General features: G+C 52.5%; 5 non-coding genes across 5 annotated transcripts; 2 read left to right on the top strand and 3 right to left on the bottom strand.

The window, feature by feature from the left end:
* Positions 1-1021: 1021 nt before the first annotated feature.
* On the bottom strand, positions 1022-1093 carry TRNAE-CUC (transfer RNA glutamic acid (anticodon CUC)). The gene has a single exon. It is a non-coding gene; the product is annotated as a tRNA-Glu (tRNA).
* A 381-nt stretch (positions 1094-1474) lies between these two features.
* On the top strand, positions 1475-1546 carry TRNAE-CUC (transfer RNA glutamic acid (anticodon CUC)). Its single transcript has one exon. It is a non-coding gene; the product is annotated as a tRNA-Glu (tRNA).
* An 815-nt stretch (positions 1547-2361) lies between these two features.
* TRNAE-CUC (transfer RNA glutamic acid (anticodon CUC)) lies at positions 2362-2433 on the bottom strand. Its single transcript has one exon. It is a non-coding gene; the product is annotated as a tRNA-Glu (tRNA).
* A 381-nt stretch (positions 2434-2814) lies between these two features.
* TRNAE-CUC (transfer RNA glutamic acid (anticodon CUC)) lies at positions 2815-2886 on the top strand. The gene has a single exon. It is a non-coding gene; the product is annotated as a tRNA-Glu (tRNA).
* An 815-nt stretch (positions 2887-3701) lies between these two features.
* On the bottom strand, positions 3702-3773 carry TRNAE-CUC (transfer RNA glutamic acid (anticodon CUC)). The gene has a single exon. It is a non-coding gene; the product is annotated as a tRNA-Glu (tRNA).
* Positions 3774-9316: the final 5543 nt, after the last annotated feature.

Raw genomic sequence — 9316 nt, 5'->3', positions numbered from 1 at the left:
AGCATAGTGGCCCCCAGTGTAGCATAGTGGCCCCCAGTGTAGCATAGTGGCCCCCAGTGTAGCATAGTGGCCCCCAGTGTAGCATAGTGGCCCCCAGTGTAGCATAGTGACCCCCAGTGGAGCATAGTGGCCCCCAGTGTAGCATAGTGGCCCCCAGTGTAGCATAGTGGCCCCCAGTGTAGCATAGTGGCCCCCAGTGTAGCATAGTGGCCCCCGGTGTAGCATAGTGGCCCCCGGTGTACACATAGTGGCCCCCGGTGTAGCATAGTGGCCCCCGGTGTAGCATAGGTGCCCCCGGTGTAGCATAGGTGCCCCCCGGTGTAGCATAGTGGCCCCCGGTGTAGCATAGTGGCCCCCGGTGTAGCATAGTGGCCCCCGGTGTAGCCAAGGTGCCCCCGGTATGAGGGAAGCTTGGAAGGTGGGGTGGCGGGGTCCCCTCCTTCCGGCGCTTCCCCCTCCTAATTAGCAGCAGCCAGCAGCTTAGCGAAGCGGGCGGGGAGGACTTACTCACCTGCTCCAGGCGATGGCGCATAACGTTATCCTCACGTGACGCTGGTCTCTCTGTCGCTCACTGTGCTTCCGCAAATCAGGAAGCACAGTGGGCGGTGGAGAAGGTGGAGACCAGCGTCAGGTGACGATGACGCTATGCGCCATCGCCTGGAACGCAGGAAGTAGGTGAGTAAGGCCCGCTCCTGCCCGCTCATCAAGCTGCTGCTAATTAGGAGGGGGAAGCGCCAGAAGGAGGGGACCCAGGTGAGGGAGGTGGGGGGTCCGGCCCCCCTCCCCGCCGCTTTCCCCGCCACCCCTCCTTTCCGGGTTGCTTCCCCCTCCTGTCCTGCCTGCATAGTGCCCAGGCCTCTGTGGGAGGCCTTGGTGACACCCCCTGGGGCACCCGACACCCGGTGCGGGGCGCCCCATGCCGCCCTATGGTAGGAACGCCACTGATAAGGAGTCAATCCAGCGGTAAAGACAAGCATCTCAAGGAAGTGTCGCTGCTGCGTGAGAGATTAAGAAAGAGGCCTTCCCTGACCGGGAATCGAACCCGGGCCGCGGCGGTGAGAGCGCCGAATCCTAGCCACTAGACCACCAGGGAGAGATGAAAGAACATCCACATGAACGCTGAGGAGAAAAGTGACAGGATGAAAGCTGGCTGCTAATTTGTGCTGCGTGTTTTTTTCCAGAAAGTTGGAATCTCCCTTGAGAGCTTTGCATGTCTTCCAAATAGTCCAACTTCCTCCTTGGTCTTATGCCTGGTACACACCATGCAATTTCCCATTCGTGAAAGCACAGAGCTCTCTGATGAAGGTCTGGCAGGAAGGAGCAGTGGGAAGAGGAAGAGGGTAATAATGGGAAAGAGTGACATGAGTGACGGCAAAGCAATTCATCACGGCATGGATCGTTCGGGTGCCGCCGCGTGCTGTTCTCTGTGGAGTTGACTTATTTTACCGTCAGAAGGCTTGGGAGCATTCATCTCTCCCTGGTGGTCTAGTGGCTAGGATTCGGCGCTCTCACCGCCGCGGCCCGGGTTCGATTCCCGGTCAGGGAAGGCCTCCTTCTTTTTTCTTGATCTCTCACGCAGCAGCGGCACTTCCTTGAGTCGCTTGTCTTAACCGCTGGATTGACTCCTTATGCAGGCTCCATTGCCTGCAACAGTAAGATGGTAAGAGCAGTAAAGCCTGGTACACACCATGCAATTTCCCATCAGATAGATGGGTCGAATAGATCATTTCTGGCAGGTCCGATCTGATTCCCGATCATTTTTCTGATCGATTTGCATACAAGTGACCGGAATATCGATCAGAAAAACGATCGGAAATCCGATCGGATCTGTCCGAAATTATCTATTGACTCATCTATCTGATGGGAAATTGCATGGTGTGTAACAGGCATAAGACCAAAGAGGAAGGTGGACCATTTGGAAGACATGCAAGACTGCAAAGCTTTCAAGGGAGATTCCAACTTTCTGGAAAAAACATGCAGCACACATTATCAGCCAGGTTTCACCCCGTCATTTTTCTCCTCAGCGTTCATGTGTATGAAAAAGAAAATGTAAAAACCCCTTTAACTCAGATCCAGATCATGGAATCATCCCTAGGAGGCAGTGTGCGACTGCCAAGAGGCATGCAGGGAGACCTCCATCAGCAGAAGCTGCACACAGTCTCCCTTTCCAAACAGCTATGCGACAGAAGAAAGCGGTTTGGTTCTTTTTGTTTTTTCCGAGTCAGCCTATAGTGAACAGACTGAAGACTTAACAAAGATGGCCAGCCAAGTGCAGGACTCCTGCATAAGGAGTCAATCCAGCGGTAAAGACAAGCATCTCAAGGAAGTGTCGCTGCTGCGTGAGAGATTAAGAAAGAGGCCTTCCCTGACCGGGAATCGAACCCGGGCCGCGGCGGTGAGAGCGCCGAATACTAGCCACTAGACCACCAGGGAGAGATGAAAGAACATCCACATGAACGCTGAGGAGAAAAGTGACAGGATGAAAGCTGGCTGCTAATTTGTGCTGCGTGTTTTTTTCCAGAAAGTTGGAATCTCCCTTGAGAGCTTTGCATGTCTTCCAAATAGTCCAACTTCCTCCTTGGTCTTATGCCTGGTACACACCATGCAATTTCCCATTCGTGAAAGCACAGAGCTCTCTGATGAAGGTCTGGCAGGAAGGAGCAGTGGGAAGAGGAAGAGGGTAATAATGGGAAAGAGTGACATGAGTGACGGCAAAGCAATTCATCACGGCATGGATCGTTCGGGTGCCGCCGCGTGCTGTTCTCTGTGGAGTTGACTTATTTTACCGTCAGAAGGCTTGGGAGCATTCATCTCTCCCTGGTGGTCTAGTGGCTAGGATTCGGCGCTCTCACCGCCGCGGCCCGGGTTCGATTCCCGGTCAGGGAAGGCCTCCTTCTTTTTTCTTGATCTCTCACGCAGCAGCGGCACTTCCTTGAGTCGCTTGTCTTAACCGCTGGATTGACTCCTTATGCAGGCTCCATTGCCTGCAACAGTAAGATGGTAAGAGCAGTAAAGCCTGGTACACACCATGCAATTTCCCATCAGATAGATGGGTCGAATAGATCATTTCTGGCAGGTCCGATCTGATTCCCGATCGTTTTTCTGATCGATTTGCATACAAGTGACCGGAATATCGATCAGAAAAACGATCGGAAATCCGATCGGATCTGTCAGAAATTATCTATTGACTCATCTATCTGATGGGAAATTGCATGGTGTGTAACAGGCATAAGACCAAAGAGGAAGGTGGACCATTTGGAAGACATGCAAGACTGCAAAGCTTTCAAGGGAGATTCCAACTTTCTGGAAAAAACATGCAGCACACATTATCAGCCAGGTTTCACCCCGTCATTTTTCTCCTCAGCGTTCATGTGTATGAAAAAGAAAATGTAAAAACCCCTTTAACTCAGATCCAGATCATGGAATCATCCCTAGGAGGCAGTGTGCGACTGCCAAGAGGCATGCAGGGAGACCTCCATCAGCAGAAGCTGCACACAGTCTCCCTTTCCAAACAGCTATGCGACAGAAGAAAGCGGTTTGGTTCTTTTTGTTTTTTCCGAGTCAGCCTATAGTGAACAGACTGAAGACTTAACAAAGATGGCCAGCCAAGTGCAGGACTCCTGCATAAGGAGTCAATCCAGCGGTAAAGACAAGCATCTCAAGGAAGTGTCGCTGCTGCGTGAGAGATTAAGAAAGAGGCCTTCCCTGACCGGGAATCGAACCCGGGCCGCGGCGGTGAGAGCGCCGAATCCTAGCCACTAGACCACCAGGGAGAGATGAAAGAACATCCACATGAACGCTGAGGAGAAAAGTGACAGGATGAAAGCTGGCTGCTAATTTGTGCTGCGTGTTTTTTTCCAGAAAGTTGGAATCTCCCTTGAGAGCTTTGCATGTCTTCCAAATAGTCCAACTTCCTCCTTGGTCTTATGCCTGGTACACACCATGCAATTTCCCATTCGTGAAAGCACAGAGCTCTCTGATGAAGGTCTGGCAGGAAGGAGCAGTGGGAAGAGGAAGAGGGTAATAATGGGAAAGAGTGACATGAGTGACGGCAAAGCAATTCATCACGGCATGGATCGTTCGGGTGCCGCCGCGTGCTGTTCTCTGTGGAGTTGACTTATTTTACCGTCAGAAGGCTTGGGAGCCTTCATCTCTCCCTGGTGGTCTAGTGTAGTGTTGGGCGAACATCTAGATGTTCGGGTTCGGGCCGAACAGGCCGAACATGGCCGCGATGTTCGGGTGTTCGACCCGAACTCCGAACATAATGGAAGTCAATGGGGACCCGAACTTTTGTGGTTTGTAAAGCCTCCTTACATGCCACATACCCCAAATTTACAGGGTATGTGCACCTTGGGAGTGGGTACAAGAGGAAAAAAAAATTAGCAAAAAGAGCTTATAGTTTTTGAGAAAATCGATTTTAAAGTTTCAAAGGGAAAACTGTCTTTTAAATGCGGGAAATGTCTGTTTTCTTTGCACAGGTAACATGTTTTTTGTCGGCATGCAGTCATAAATGTAATACATATAAGAGGTTCCAGGAAAAGGGACCGGTAACGCTAACCCAGCAGCAGCACACGTGATGGAACAGGAGGAGGGTGGCGCAGGAGGAGAAGAAGGCCACGCTTTGTGAGACACAACAACCCCGGCCTTGCATGAGGGCAAGAAGCGTGCGGATAGCAGGCTTTGTACCGCCATGCAGTCATAAATGTAATAAAGATAAGTGGTTCAATAAACAGGGACCACGCGGCAACGCTAACCCAGCAGCAGCAGACGTGATGGAACAGGAGGAGGCGCAGGAGGAGAAGGCCACGCTTTGTGAGACACAACAACCCAGGCCTTGCATGAGGGCAAGAAGCGTGCGGATAGCATGCTTTGTACCGCCATGCAGTCATAAATGTAATAAAGATAAGTGGTTCAATAAACAGGGACCACGCGGCAACGCTAACCCAGCAGCAGCACACGTGATGGAACAGGAGGAGGGTGGCGCAGGAGGAGAAGAAGGCCACGCTTTGTGAGACACAACAACCCCGGCCTTGCATGAGGGCAAGAAGCGTGCGGATAGCAGGCTTTGTACCGCCATGCAGTCATAAATGTAATAAAGATAAGTGGTTCAATAAACAGGGACCACGCGGCAACGCTAACCCAGCAGCAGCAGACGTGATGGAACAGGAGGAGGCGCAGGAGGAGAAGGCCACGCTTTGTGAGACACAACAACCCAGGCCTTGCATGAGGGCAAGAAGCGTGCGGATAGCATGCTTTGTACCGCCATGCAGTCATAAATGTAATAAAGATAAGTGGTTCAATAAACAGGGACCACGCGGCAACGCTAACCCAGCAGCAGCAGACGTGATGGAACAGGAGCAGGCGCAGGAGGAGAAGGCCACGCTTTGTGAGACACAACAACCCAGGCCTTGCATGAGGGCAAGAAGCGTGCGGATAGCATGCTTTGTACCGCCATGCAGTCATAAATGTAATAAAGATAAGTGGTTCAATAAACAGGGACCACGCGGCAACGCTAACCCAGCAGCAGCAGACGTGATGGAACAGGAGCAGGCGCAGGAGGAGAAGGCCACGCTTTGTGAGACACAACAACCCAGGCCTTGCATGTGGACAAAAAGCGTGCGGATATAGCAGCAATGCTTTTTGCCGCCATGCAGTCATAAATGTAATACAGATGAGAGGTTCAATAAACAGGGCCCGGAAACGCAACACCATCCCAGATGTTCATTGGTCATGTTACTTGGTTGGGGTCCTGGAGTGTTGCGTAGTCATTTCCAATCCAGGATTGATTCATTTTAATTTGAGTCAGACGGTCTGCATTTTCTGTAGAGAGGCGGATACGCCGATCTGTGACGATGCCTCCGGCAGCACTGAAACAGCGTTCCGACATAACGCTGGCTGCCGGGCAAGCCAGCACCTCTATTGCGTACATTGCCAGTTCGTGCCAGGTGTCTAGCTTCGATACCCAATAGTTGAAGGGTGCAGATGGATGGTTCGACACAGCTACGCCATCTGACATGTAGTCCTTGACCATCTTCTCCAGGCGATCGGTGTTGGAGGTGGATCTGCACGCTTGCTGTTCAGTGGGCTGCGGCTGCATGGGTGTCAGAAAATTTTCCCACTCCAAGGACACTGCCGATACCATTCCCTTTTGGGTACTAGCTGCGGCTTGCGTTGTTTGCTGCCCTCCTGGTCGTCCTGGGTTTGCGGAAGTCAGTCTGTCTGCGTACAACTGGCTAGAGGAGGGGGAGGATGTCAATCTCCTCTCTGAAGTCTCCACAAGGGCCTGCTGGTATTCTTCCATTTTGACCTGTCTGACTCTTTCTTCAAGCAGTTTTGGAACATTGTGTTTGTACCGTGGATCCAGAAGGGTATAAACCCAGTAATTGGTGTTGTCCAGAATGCGCACAATGCGTGGGTCACGTTCAATGCAGTCTAGCATGAATTGAGCCATGTGTGCCAGAGTCCTACCAGAATCCTCATCATCCTCTTGTGAGCGTTGTGATAGTTGTTGTGATGCATCATAGTCGTCACCTTCCTCCTGGTCTGCTTCTGCTGACCATTCGCGTTGAATTGTGGAAGTCCAACGTGCACCGCTCTGGCCCTCGTCAGTGGTGGCATGAAATTCCTGCTCCAACTCCAGCTGTTCCTCCTCCTCTTCTTCGTCATAGCTGCTGGGGCCAGCGTTCCCTGAGGCGGATGGCCTGATGTTGGTACCATCACGCTGATCGTTTTCTCCTTCAGATTCCCCCAGTTGCATCATGACAGCTGTTTCCTTGATTTTTAACATCGACCTCTTCAGTAAACACAGCAGTGGTATGGTAATGCTGACTGAAGAGTTGTCACTGCTCACAAGCAACGTGGATTGCTCAAAATTTTGGAGGACTTGGCAGAGGTCCAACATGTTGGCCCAATCGGATCCACAGAAGCTTGGCAGCTGGCCGGATGCGCCTCGGTACTGCGCCGTCATGTACTGGACCACTGCACTCTTCTGCTCGCAAAAGCGGGCTAGCATGTGCAGCGTAGAATTCCAGCGCGTAGGGACATCACACAGCAAGCGATGGTGGGGGAGATTGAAGCGCTCCTGCATCTTGGCGAGTGCCCCCGAAGCAGTACTGGAATTTCTACAATGTTTGGACACTCGACGCACCTTCAACAGCAGATCGGGCACGCCTGGGTATGTCCTCAGGAACCGCTGAACTACTAGGTTCATCACGTGCGCCAGGCAAGGGATGTGTGTCAGCTTAGCCAACCTTAAAGCGCGAATGAGATTACTCCCATTATCACACACAACCATGCCCGGTTTCAGGTCCAGCGGTGCCAGCCACAAATCCGTCTGTTCCTTTATTCCCCTCCAAATTTCCTCCCCTGTGTGCTGCTTATCCCCAAGGCAGATTAGCTTCAGCAACGCTTGCTGACGCATGCCAACAGCTGTGCTGCACTGCTTCCACGATCCTACTGCTGCTGGGTTAGCGTTTCCGGATGAGGTACAGCTTTGAGATGCGTTGGAGGAGAAGGAGTCAGAGAGGTAGGTGCTGCTGTTGTTATCCAGTGGGAGGGACGGCGGTGCAGCTGTTTGTGGCGTGGGCAACACCCGTGCCGTAGCAGGTGAGGAATCGCTGCCAGGCTCCACAAGGTTCACCCAGTGCGCGGTAAGGGAGATGTATCGACCCTGGCCGAACGCACTCGTCCAGGTGTCAGTGGTGAGGTGAACCTTGCAGGCAACGGCATTCTTCAAGCTTCGGGTTATTTTGCTGACCACGTGCTCATGCAACTCAGGCACTGCAGAGCGTGCAAAGTGGTAGCGGCTGGGAACCACGTAACGTGGGATGGCCACTGACATCATGCCCTTGAAGCTGTTTGTCTCCACCAATCGATATGGCAGCATTTCGCAGGCCAGAAGCTTGGCTATGCTGGCTGTTACTGCCACGGCCCGGGGGTCATTTGCTGGCAATTTCCTCTTGCGCTCAAACATCTCCGACACAGACAACTGAACCGTAGCGCTGCACACGGAAGGGCTGTTGGTTGTTGTGTTTGATGAACACTGGGAGACCTCAAGAGCACTACTCCGGAAAGTGACAGTGTCAGCGTCGTCTGATGTTTGTGAATGTTGTGAACCACGCAATGGCTGGGCTACTGCTGCTGCTGAGGCGGGTCTGGTGAACCCAAGGGAGGCAGTGTTGTTTCTGGTACCCTGTCCTGACGCGTTTGCCCAAAGAGTGGGATGTTTGGATAGCATGTGACGGCTCATGCTGGTGGTGGAGAGGTTGTTAATATTTTTCCCCCTGCTCAGGCGGGTCTTGCACACCTTGCAAATCGCCATGGTAACATCCTCAGTGCAGTCTTCAAAGAAAGCCCAGACTTTGGAGCACCTGCCTCCTTGCTGGCGATTTCTGTTTGCTCCTCTTTTGCCTCTCACTTGAACTTCCACGCTTGTGGTGCCTGAAATTGCGCGCCGCCTACCTTGTGGCACAAGGCGAACTCGTGCAGCAGTGTGTTCTTCAACAGACTCATCTGTGCTGCTGCTACGACGGCGATGTTCTCGTTCACAAACAAAATCTGGGTCTCTGTCCACATTGTCCATACCCTCCTCTTCCATCTCCTCAAACTCGTCATATGTCATTGTGGGCCACCGCCGTGGAGTAGAGCTCCCCACAACAACCTCTGCGCAGCACACTCCAACGTCGTCTTCCAGATCTTGTCGGCCGACCTCCTGCAATTGCAACCCCTCCTGCCCAAATTGCTCTGGGATTTGGGTTTCCGAGTCCTCTTCGGACTCGCCTTGTATTTCAGTGCGCGGTGCATTTCCCACAGTTAACGGTTGTGAATCCAGGCACAACATTTCTGGCTGTTCCTCCATTGACCTTTGAAAGGTGGAAGTTTGTTGGGCTGGGAATAGCTCCTGCGAATACCCCATTGTGTCCTGAGGTAATTCATCGGACTGGTTATCTGGCAGTTGTGTGCGTGGTGTCGCTGCCGGTTGTGTCAGCTTTGTGCCCACTGGCTCCTTGTAACTGGCTGAGGACTCGGACCTCGTGCGTGATGTGCTGGTGCTGCTTAACCCACTGCTGGACGCTTGAGAGGTCATCCAAGTAATTATCTGGTCCTGTTCTTTTGGATTTGTGAGGGTTGTTGTCCTGGACAACATGGGCGGTATTGAGTGGGTTTTCTTGGGTGCTCCCCTGTGGCCTGTACGTGAACCGTCAGGGGAAACACCTCTTCCCTTGCCCCTCCCTCTTTCACCGGATTTCTTCCTCATTTCACTTATCCTTACAGTACACGCTGACTGGCAGCAGTACAGTGGCAGTACAGAAATGCT

This window comes from Hyperolius riggenbachi, chromosome 8 (assembly GCF_040937935.1).
Source record: "Hyperolius riggenbachi isolate aHypRig1 chromosome 8, aHypRig1.pri, whole genome shotgun sequence".
NCBI classification, from domain to species: Eukaryota; Metazoa; Chordata; class Amphibia; order Anura; family Hyperoliidae; genus Hyperolius; species Hyperolius riggenbachi.
Note: the sequence above shows the minus strand (reverse complement) of the source record. Positions and strands in the feature narration are given on the sequence as shown.